Source organism: Asparagus officinalis, chromosome 8 (genome assembly GCF_001876935.1).
Source record: "Asparagus officinalis chromosome 8, Aspof.V1, whole genome shotgun sequence".
Taxonomy (NCBI): Eukaryota; Viridiplantae; Streptophyta; class Magnoliopsida; order Asparagales; family Asparagaceae; genus Asparagus; species Asparagus officinalis.
The window spans coordinates 126,912,317-126,922,120 of NC_033801.1; positions in this window are offsets into that span (position 1 = coordinate 126,912,317).

Genomic DNA, 9,804 nt, shown 5'->3' on the forward strand with positions numbered 1-9,804 from the left:
TCAAACCACCAAATGGTGGCTCGGCCAAGTTCAAACCACCAAATGGTGGCTCGGCTAAAGTCAAAAGTCCGAACCGGCATCAAAAATAACCCAAACGGTGCCCGAAGGCGTCGGAGAAACCAGAACACCAAATGGTGGCTCGGCCAAGTTCAAACCACCAAATGGTGGCTCGGCCAAGTTCAAACCACCAAATGGTGGCTCGGCTAAAGTCAAACCACCAAATGATGGCTCGGCCAAAGTTAAACCACCAAATGGTGGTTTGAGCAAAACTCAGACTGGTTTGGTCCGTTTTACTGCTGATTCACTTCCTACAGTCCCGTCTGAGTTTCCGACGGCTCCTATTCATGTCCCGATGAATTCTACACTCCCGGTGATACCTCACGACCATGGAGACTTATCCTATTTCAAGATGAGGATGACGGATCGCCTGGGTCCTTTGCACAAGGATCGAGGCAAGATTTCGATCAAAGAACGCTTAGGTCTGGTGACTGAACCCCGAGCAGCCATTCGAGCTTGGGGTCGCACACGCCATCGCAACAAATCAGGACCTTTGTATAGATTTCGATCAAAGAACGCTTAGGTCTGGTGACTGACCCCCGAGCAGCCATTCGAGCTTGGGGTCGCACACGCCATCGCAACAAATCAGGACCTTTGTATAATGGGAAAACCCCTACACTTGACCGCCTCGGACGACGAAGTGAAGTCCAAGAGCCCGTCAAGAGTTCGCGTCCCCAAAAGCGCCGCTCTAAACTCGTGACTCTTGAGGACGCAAACAAGGCATCGAGTCCTCATAAGGAAACGTATTCGTCAGACGATGACGTTATACCTGATGAGTCATGCCAACACACGATAGGTTGCTCCGGTCTTCAGACCGATGAGTTGTACTATCGGGCTAGGGGTACGAACAGATCTCGAAAGAGAAGTACCCGAGAAACAGACTCTCATTATCCGTGCACAAACATTATCAGGGCAGTATTATCAGCGTGTAGCTTCCCCAAGACCGCTCCGCAGAAGGTCTCGGTATTTGAGAGGATCTCTAACGGAGCGACTAAGTCCAAGCCAAGACGTTTCCACAAGAAACGATCGGCCGTTCAAGGTGACGAACTTTCGGAAGTCACAATAAATATGGCTGATAAGGGAAAATCATTTCGACCTTCTAGCTCTGACCCGCTTGTATCGCATCATCTAACCTGGTTGCGATCGGGGGCTATTAGACAAAGGGATTATCTGAGAATACAGAGGGGATTATCCTCCGATGATGAAGCATCAGATGCCAACTCTGCAGTCGCTTCTGATCAAACGGTGTCTAGCCCAGGACAATCGCACGAGGCATTCATGGTCAACACCGAGCAAATCGCCAAAATAGAGGGAAGAGCATGAAGCGAAACGACGAACCAAGTAGCCCGCGTGCGTCAATCAACACGCGCATCAGCTCGCGCGCATCAATCAACACGCGCGCGTCAATCAGTTCGCGCGCGTCAATCAGTTCGTGCGTTCAACGGTCAATCCCGCAACGAAGCGTGCAAGTCAACAAGATGATCAATCACGCGAAACGGGGGAAAACTACAAGTCCCGGAAAATCAAAAAAGTCAGGAAACATACAAGTTCGGCCCAACGAACCACCAAATGGTGGCTCGGCCAAAACCGAGCCACCAAATGGTGGCCCGGCCAGGCCGAGCCACTGGGTGGCAGTTCAGTCAAAATCAGTTTTTTTCGGTTTTTATGGATTCTTTCGGGATTTGATTTGTTCCCGAATGTTCCAACCGATTCGATACTGTGGTTATGCGGTTTCTAACTGAAGATAGAGAGGATCATTCGTTTTGATCTAAGAAAACCACCAACCAAGCCTATAAATAGGGGCTCGGCTGTTCATTTTTGGGGGGGGGGGTCAAGAGGGCGAAGCGCTGCCAAATTGGAGAGTGGAGCCACGAATTTACAGCAAGGGTTAGCAGATCTTGGCAATCTCCTGCACATAAAGAGTGGAGTTCGAGAAATCTGAGACATGTCTCATATTCCTCCGGATTTAAGCTTGGTCTTAAATCTCGAGAAGAGCTGTGATTTTTCTTAGTCAAAATCACCGCTACTACAATTACTTCTTTCGTAAAGTGAGAGCATTGATTATCCAACTTCTGCTAACCGGATCTGATCAGTGGCGGTCCACGGATATTAATGTCCCCGGCACAGGCAAAGAACCCACACAAGCAGCCGGTGATAAACGTCCGTTGCGCTATTTGACAAGAGTTGTAATCTTTATTTTCATTGTATAAAGGAGATCTTATAAAAAGATCAATTTTTTATTTGAGTTTATTATAATGACCAAAGTTGTAATAGATTCGATGACAATGAAAACATCAACTTTTGACCCAAACAATAGCCTCAGAAACCACTCCCATGATGACTTGTTCTCTCCCTCAACCACAACCCATGCTATTGATCACATTAGGTTGTTACCATCTCTACCAACAGCACACAATAATTGACCTCCGCAAGCATGCTTTAGAAAGCATCCATGAAGACCAAAAATAGGTTTACAACACTTGACAAACCCCTCCTTCAATGCAGAAAAAGCACACATAGATTCTTTAAAATGTGCATGAGCCTGATACTCCACCCAACACTTTAAGCACATATGTACTCCCCTCATTTGATCTACAGATTTCTTTCACATAGGGTTTAAGCAACTCGTATTGCATTGCCATCAATCACTCTATAGCATTCAATGCCTTATCCTTTGCCCTCTGACATTTTTTAAGATTGACATTGATCTTATAATTGTCAGTTATTTTTTGACAGACATCTCTTGGTTTCATCTTGGGATTTCTTAAATTTTTATCAAGATACTCATGTACCACCCAATTTTCTGTAATTAACCTATTCTTAAAGGTTCTAGTGCAAGTGTGTAATGGCTGAATGCTTTTAATTTTCCAAGCTTGTTCATCATCACAATCAGGCCCACTATTTATTTCCCAGTAGCACAATAAACATCCAACATTTATTCTCTTTTTATCATTTTCATATAAAGCAAATCATAATGATTTTGAATAGAGTAGTTAAGAATAGCTTGTTTCAATACATTCCTTGATGTAAACTTTAATCCAGACGCAAAGTAACTTGAGATTGGGCTTGGGCTTAGGCTTGAGCTTGGGCTTGGGTTCTTCATTATCACTTTCATCTAAAGGACATTCATCCTCACCGTCTCTTTGTTCAGACTCATGTACTCCCCCATAATTCAACCAAAAGATGGCCAATTAGATCTATAGCCTACAGTTCCCCTTGTGTTCAGCTCACCACCCTCTTCCTCTACTGTATTTGAAGTTGCATTACCTTGAACTTCCTCTGTGTTAAGTGGTTGTGCATTCATGTCAGTAGCTTCTGCATTGTGTACTGCATTTACAACCCCAGGCACTCTAGCAGGAGGTTCATCATCATTATCTGTTAATCTAGCACCAGCATTGAATGCTATTCTACCAATTACATCACTTACCATTTTCTTATTCACCCTTCTAATTTCATGCAACTCTTTATCATCACTGATCAAAGCTCCCTCAGCCTCACTGTCAACCCCCTCCATTGAGTCAGCACTACCATTTTCAACAGCTTTGGCATTTTGAGACATACTGCTACTGCCCTCATTCACAAGCTTATGTTTTCCTTTTCCTTTCTCAGATTTGCCACTAAACTCATCAACATATGCCTCAGCATCATCCTCATCTGCTTCATCATCAAATGTCTCAGAAGGGTCCATCTTATATGTCTCATCTTCCACTGAATCATCATCATCACTAGATGATGAATCTTGCTGTATAGGGGTGTTGGTATTGTGTGGAACTTTTACTTGGTTGAGATTTATCTGAGATTGAATAGAATCCTCCTCTTATTGTTCATCCTAACTTTTTTTCTTATTGGTGTCAACTTATTTCTATTTTAGGGTTTGTTCTTTTGCATTGATTGATTCTCTTGCATTGGAGCTATTTCATCTTGTGCATTGGCATGGTCCGTGGCTTGTTCTCTTTGACTATTGGTTGCATCACCTTGGTTGAGTTGTGATTCCACTTTATTAACATCTGCCACTAACTGAATCCTGTGTAACATCTTATCTAAATGATAATCTATATGCAGAGGCATCAAACCATAATCATTCAAACCAATGCTTGGAACACCATACCACAATGTGAACATATTCGTGTAGCCAAATTCTCTTACTTTTTCTCTGAGAAATTCAATAGACATTGCATCCTCGTCTATGAACTTAACATCATATCCACCACTGATATAATCACAATTCTCAAAATTAAAATAGCCACCATGTCGGAATTTAACCAGTAATATTACTCCCATATGCATGAAATTAAACACATATTAATTAGAAACAGATTTGAAAAAACCCCAAACTAGGTTTCACATAGAACTGTGAATTGGTGTAAATGAACATTAAGTCGATGATTTCAACATCCTTGAACCCATAATCAACCTCAATAACATATGAATTTCAAAAAAATATTAACAATTTCAAAAAAAAACTGGGTTTCACATAAAACCCTAAATTGGCTGCAAGTAAACACTGATCTTATGATTTCAACACAATTATATCCATAATTTACCTTTATAATCAACTAAAGATAATAAAGACTGTAAAACAAAGTAACATGTGCTCTCCATGAGTTGAAGACTACAACAAAAAATGTAAAGTCTTACATTTGCCTCCACGAGTTGAAGACTACAGCAATGAAGAAGACCCACCATGCCTTCTTCAGAGAGATCACATCCACGATCTCTCCCTCAAAGAGATTTTCTACAACTGCCGATTTGAGAGTGAACTCTCTCCTACCCAGAAAGTTTGAGCCTTGGGGGGGGGGGATTTGGCAAATATGGTGGATTTGGCAATTTATGTTTCCTTGTTAGTTAAATTCCCGTCTTCTCTTTAAAATATAGCCATGTTAGCATTAATTTTGCCATGTGAGCCACTCGCAGTTGGTTTTTGGCTACCGGTGAGAAGAATGAGCCTTATTGACTAAAAGGCCGGGAAAAAATACATTGTTGTCGCCGGATTTTTTAAATATACTAAACTAGCAAACAAGATCGAATAAAAATACCAATTTGGTAATTTTGCCAATAACAAAACTCCATATTTACCATGCCAAATTTAGGTTCCTTCCTACGGCCCAAGATTTAATGAGAAACCGTAGTACCAAATTAGGCCCATGGGCCTATAGCCTTAATCGGAAACGGTTAAATAAGAGCCCTGGCCTGTTGAATTTGGATTAATGCATCTCCTTCATCACTTTCATTTTTTTATTTTACTAGGAGAGATACACGTGCATTGCACATGGTTATTTGTTCGACTTATTTCTTTAGTATAACTTGGTTGTAAAAGTGTTTCTTTTAAATCTCAACTCGATGATGTAATATTATCTGTGGACTTTCTTAATACTTACATTTATGTACCTTCAGCTTTTATTTTTTTTGTCGTTGTGACCATAAGCAATGTAAGCTACAAATTATTGGAAAATATCATTCGCTTATAAACCATGAGTAATGTAAGCTACACATTATTCGAAAAGATTATTCGCTCATATAGAAATCAATTTCTTCAATGCTTCAAATATAATAATAACATATGACATAAAATTCTTATGAAGTAAACAAGAAAAGGAAAAAAAATCTTTTATCTTAATCCCTAATGACTGTAGAATAAGAAATTCTATCATCATTTAAGAAAATCTCTCCATAAGTTTGCAAAGATAACCACATTGAACTACTAGGTTGCTCAATTCTTATTATTTTAAAATTAATTTCATCAAAACATTAAAATAGTTATTACATCCGCATTTCTTAAGTTATTGTAATATCAGCTTCTCCAATCAAGAGTAAAAAAAGCAATTAGAGGGAAATTAATCCCTCAAATTGCTAATTATACCATTAATTTGAATGACTAATTTCAAATAACTTAAGAATTGAGTTACCTAATAATAATTTTAATGCTTTGACAAACTAATTTCAAAATATGAAAGGTTTAAGGGACTACTACAAAAAAAATACTTCAATCGATTAGTTTTTCTTAGTAATTAATTAATTCCATAATTTGTTATCAATCAATTGGTTAATATTTACACGTGCAATGCATATTATGTTTACAATGCTAATGTGCTCTAAGCTTCTTTTTACTCTTTAGTTGTTTGCCAATTCTAATTTGATTAAATTTTTAATTGGTTTTGAATAGAGAGAGCTTTAATTTGGGAGTTTAATTTTCTTTATACTATTTAGTTGTCAACCAATTCTAATTAGATCAATTTTTAATAATTAGTTTTGAGTGGAGAGAGCTTTAATTTAAGAGTTTAATTTTAAATTAATAGCTTTAATTGATAACCAATTATAATTAGGATAAGAATGTCAATATAGAAAAGGATTAGGGGTAAATTAACCAATAAAACTTTTTTAAGAACTTTCCCTTTTAAAGGGAGTATGATATGATTTGCTATTTTTGGATGTTGTGACATGAATAGTTGCCTTACTACCAAACATCGTTTTCATCACCAAGGCGAAAACGAAAACTCCCATGTTCTCAGATTCTTAAAATCATATTTAATATCAAGTAAAATATTGTGAGTTTGAGACCCAAAAAAAAAAAAATAGCCAAAGTGCGCGTTGGGCAAATCAAATGAGTAAAACCAGGGACGAATTTAGAATTTTTTTACTATAGGGGTACGTATTTCATTATACATATTTAGAATTTTAGGGTTTATTTTGCAAATTGTTTATATTAGCCCTTAAATCTTTCATATTTTGCAATTCGTTCCTCAAATCACTAAAATTGCTATAAGGTCCCTCTATTCTTAAGATTTTGTTGAAATTAATCCCTTCAATCAATAGTAGAATTAAGAACTAGGGGGTCCTAGTCAATGAGAATATTTTCACAAGAAGTGCGATAATTGTTGAAGTGAGATAATTTTTTGAAAGTGGGATATTTTAGTGAAATAATCGGGAACAAATTTTTGAAGTGTGATATTTTGATAAACATATGTGGGATAATTTATGATAATAAAGAACTATACAATTTTTACATTTTGATGATATAACTACTATTTTATATTTTAAAACTTATTGTTGTTTATTAATTATTGTTTAATATAATATTAGTTATTGTTAAATAACTTTTGGTTAGAATACATATTCTTAATAATTATTATAATAATACATTAGAATTTGTTTTGTGAATTATTATAGTACAGCCCTAAAAGATTAAAGGCAAAAACGGAACCTCCTATGTTCTCGGATTCTTAAAATCATTTAATGTCAAGTACAATATTTGAGTTCGAGACAAAAATATAAACAAAAGGTCTGTTTGGCAAATCAGTAAAATTAAGGACGGATCTAGAAATTTTTTATTACGGGGGCACATATTTTATTATACATATTTAGAATTTTAGGGTTTTTTTGCTGGTTTTTTATATTAGTCCCTTACATCTTTCATATTTTGCAATTAGGCCCTCAAATCACTAAAATTGCTATTAGGTTCCTCTATTCGTAAGTTTTAGTTCAAACTAATTCCTTCGATCAAGAGTAGAATTAAGAATTGGAGTGGTAATATGAAACGTCTTATGATAATGTAGTAACCTTATTAGCAATTTCAATGATTTGAGGGACTAATTTCCCAATAATTGATACTTTCACACTTGATTTCAGGGACTAATTTCAAAATAACATAAGAATTGCGAAACCTAATAGCAATTTTAATGATTGGAGGGACTAAATTTCAAATAACCTACGAATTAGGGGACCTTATAACAATATCAATAATTTGAGTGACTAATTTCATAAAATGAAAGATGTAAGGCTATAATATCTGAAAAATATTTTTCTCTACTGCAGGCCCATTATGATCTGCATCTAAAGGTATTGAGTTACATGGTTTGACGGGTGGGCTTGGATTTAGGTTTGGGCTAATTTCGGCCTTTGGGCTGCGCATTACTTCAGGGGCAACTGTTACAATTTAAAAAAAAAAAAATCTTATTCTTTACTTTTTGTAACACGTGTGGAAAGGCTAGGGGCACGTGCCCCAACTTTAAATCCGTCATTGAGTAAAATTGAGTCAGTTCAATTCGTGCTTAAATTTAGCTATTTTCTATTTTGAAAAAAAAGCAGTTCAATTCTAACCCAGATTTATTAGTTTAAAAGTATAAACAGTACATAAAACTTAGTTGAGCATTGAAATTTACAAACATGGGATGCGAATGTGTTAAAAATTTGTACAAAACCATATTATTTATGATTTAAAAAAAATAAAATTAAAGTACATACAAAGTAAATTCATATCAAAATTCTCACTAGAATTATCTGAATCACGTACTAAACTGTTTCTCTAACTCACATCTCAATATCTTGAAATGTTTTGCACATTCTGATAGGAGCCTTGCTCGTATACATGTGCGAGCATACATGTGCTTCTCATAGTTAAAAGCACAAATATGATTATACAAATGGAGATATATCCACATATAATACATGAGATGCACATTTTTTAATTAAAAAGATTATTATTATTATTGGCTGAAGATGCATTATCTTTGGTCCACACATTTCCAGCTCGTTACTTGTTCTTTCAACTAAAAAAGTTGACCCACAGCGAACAACATCAACTAATTAGCCTCTGTGTCTCCATTAACAACACTTCAATAATACTCTAATAAAATAATAATATTAAATCCCCAAACCCAAAATTGTCTTTTTCTCCTCCCAACCTCCTCTTCATCTTCCCCCATCCTTTCTCTCTCTCTCTCTCTCTCTCTAACAAAAGATGCGAAGCTTCTAATTGAGCGACCAAGAACAGTAAAAGAGGAATCTTTCGTCTCTTTGTGGCCCCTTTGCTTCTCTTGTTGGGTGCGTATATTTCCTTTTTTAAAAATTAGATTTTATGATGTGGGTTTGGGGGGTTTTCTTGATTCTTGATGGCCCAATATGAGATTGATTTGTTTGGGTAGGTTTTAGGAGGTATACCCTTGATGGGTTTTGTTTTTCTTGCTGTATTGTTATAGTTTGTTCTATGTTTTTGGTGTGTAGTTAAGGTGTTTGATATTTTGCTTCAAAGGGTGTGAATTTTTTTGCAAAGCAATCGGTATTGGATTGAGTTCATGTTGGGTTTTCTTGGGGGGGACACAATCATAGCGTGATTGATATATGAATGTTGAGGAAACTTATTTAAGGGTGAAGTCACTTATCACAAATGAATAAGTTGAATGCTAGAAATTTGCTATTTGTGGAACCTTTTGTGTGTTTACTCACACCATGTTTTTAGTAAACTTTTTTTTTCTATTATCAAAATTAAACACCATTCTTCTGTGGTACTTAGTAGTTATCTTGATTTGAGAATTAGGTAACCACAATCTTCATTTGTCCATTTCTTTCTGATTCTCCTAAGAATTACTGCACTGAGGCTATAATCCCTCTCCTTAGTTCCCACTTGTACTGCATAAACTTTTTATTTTCTTCTAAATTGTACGTTGTGAATTAGTTTATGACTACAGGATTTATCCTTTTTGCAGAAAGTCTACGATGGGGCTGAATATCTTCGAACCGGGCCATCAAGATTGTTCTTGTGTCTAAACTTTGTTTACTTCAAGACATACACTGGATATTTTGGTTTAACAAGCAAAGATGGTTTCAGAATGTAATAGGAAGTGCGCTGATGAAATCCATGAAGCAGCAAATGGCAACGAAAGCAAGGGCGAGGCCTCTCTTTATGTTCAGACGTCTCAAAGGGGACTTTTAGACGAAAAAAAGAAAAATAGTTTATATCTCGATCTTATA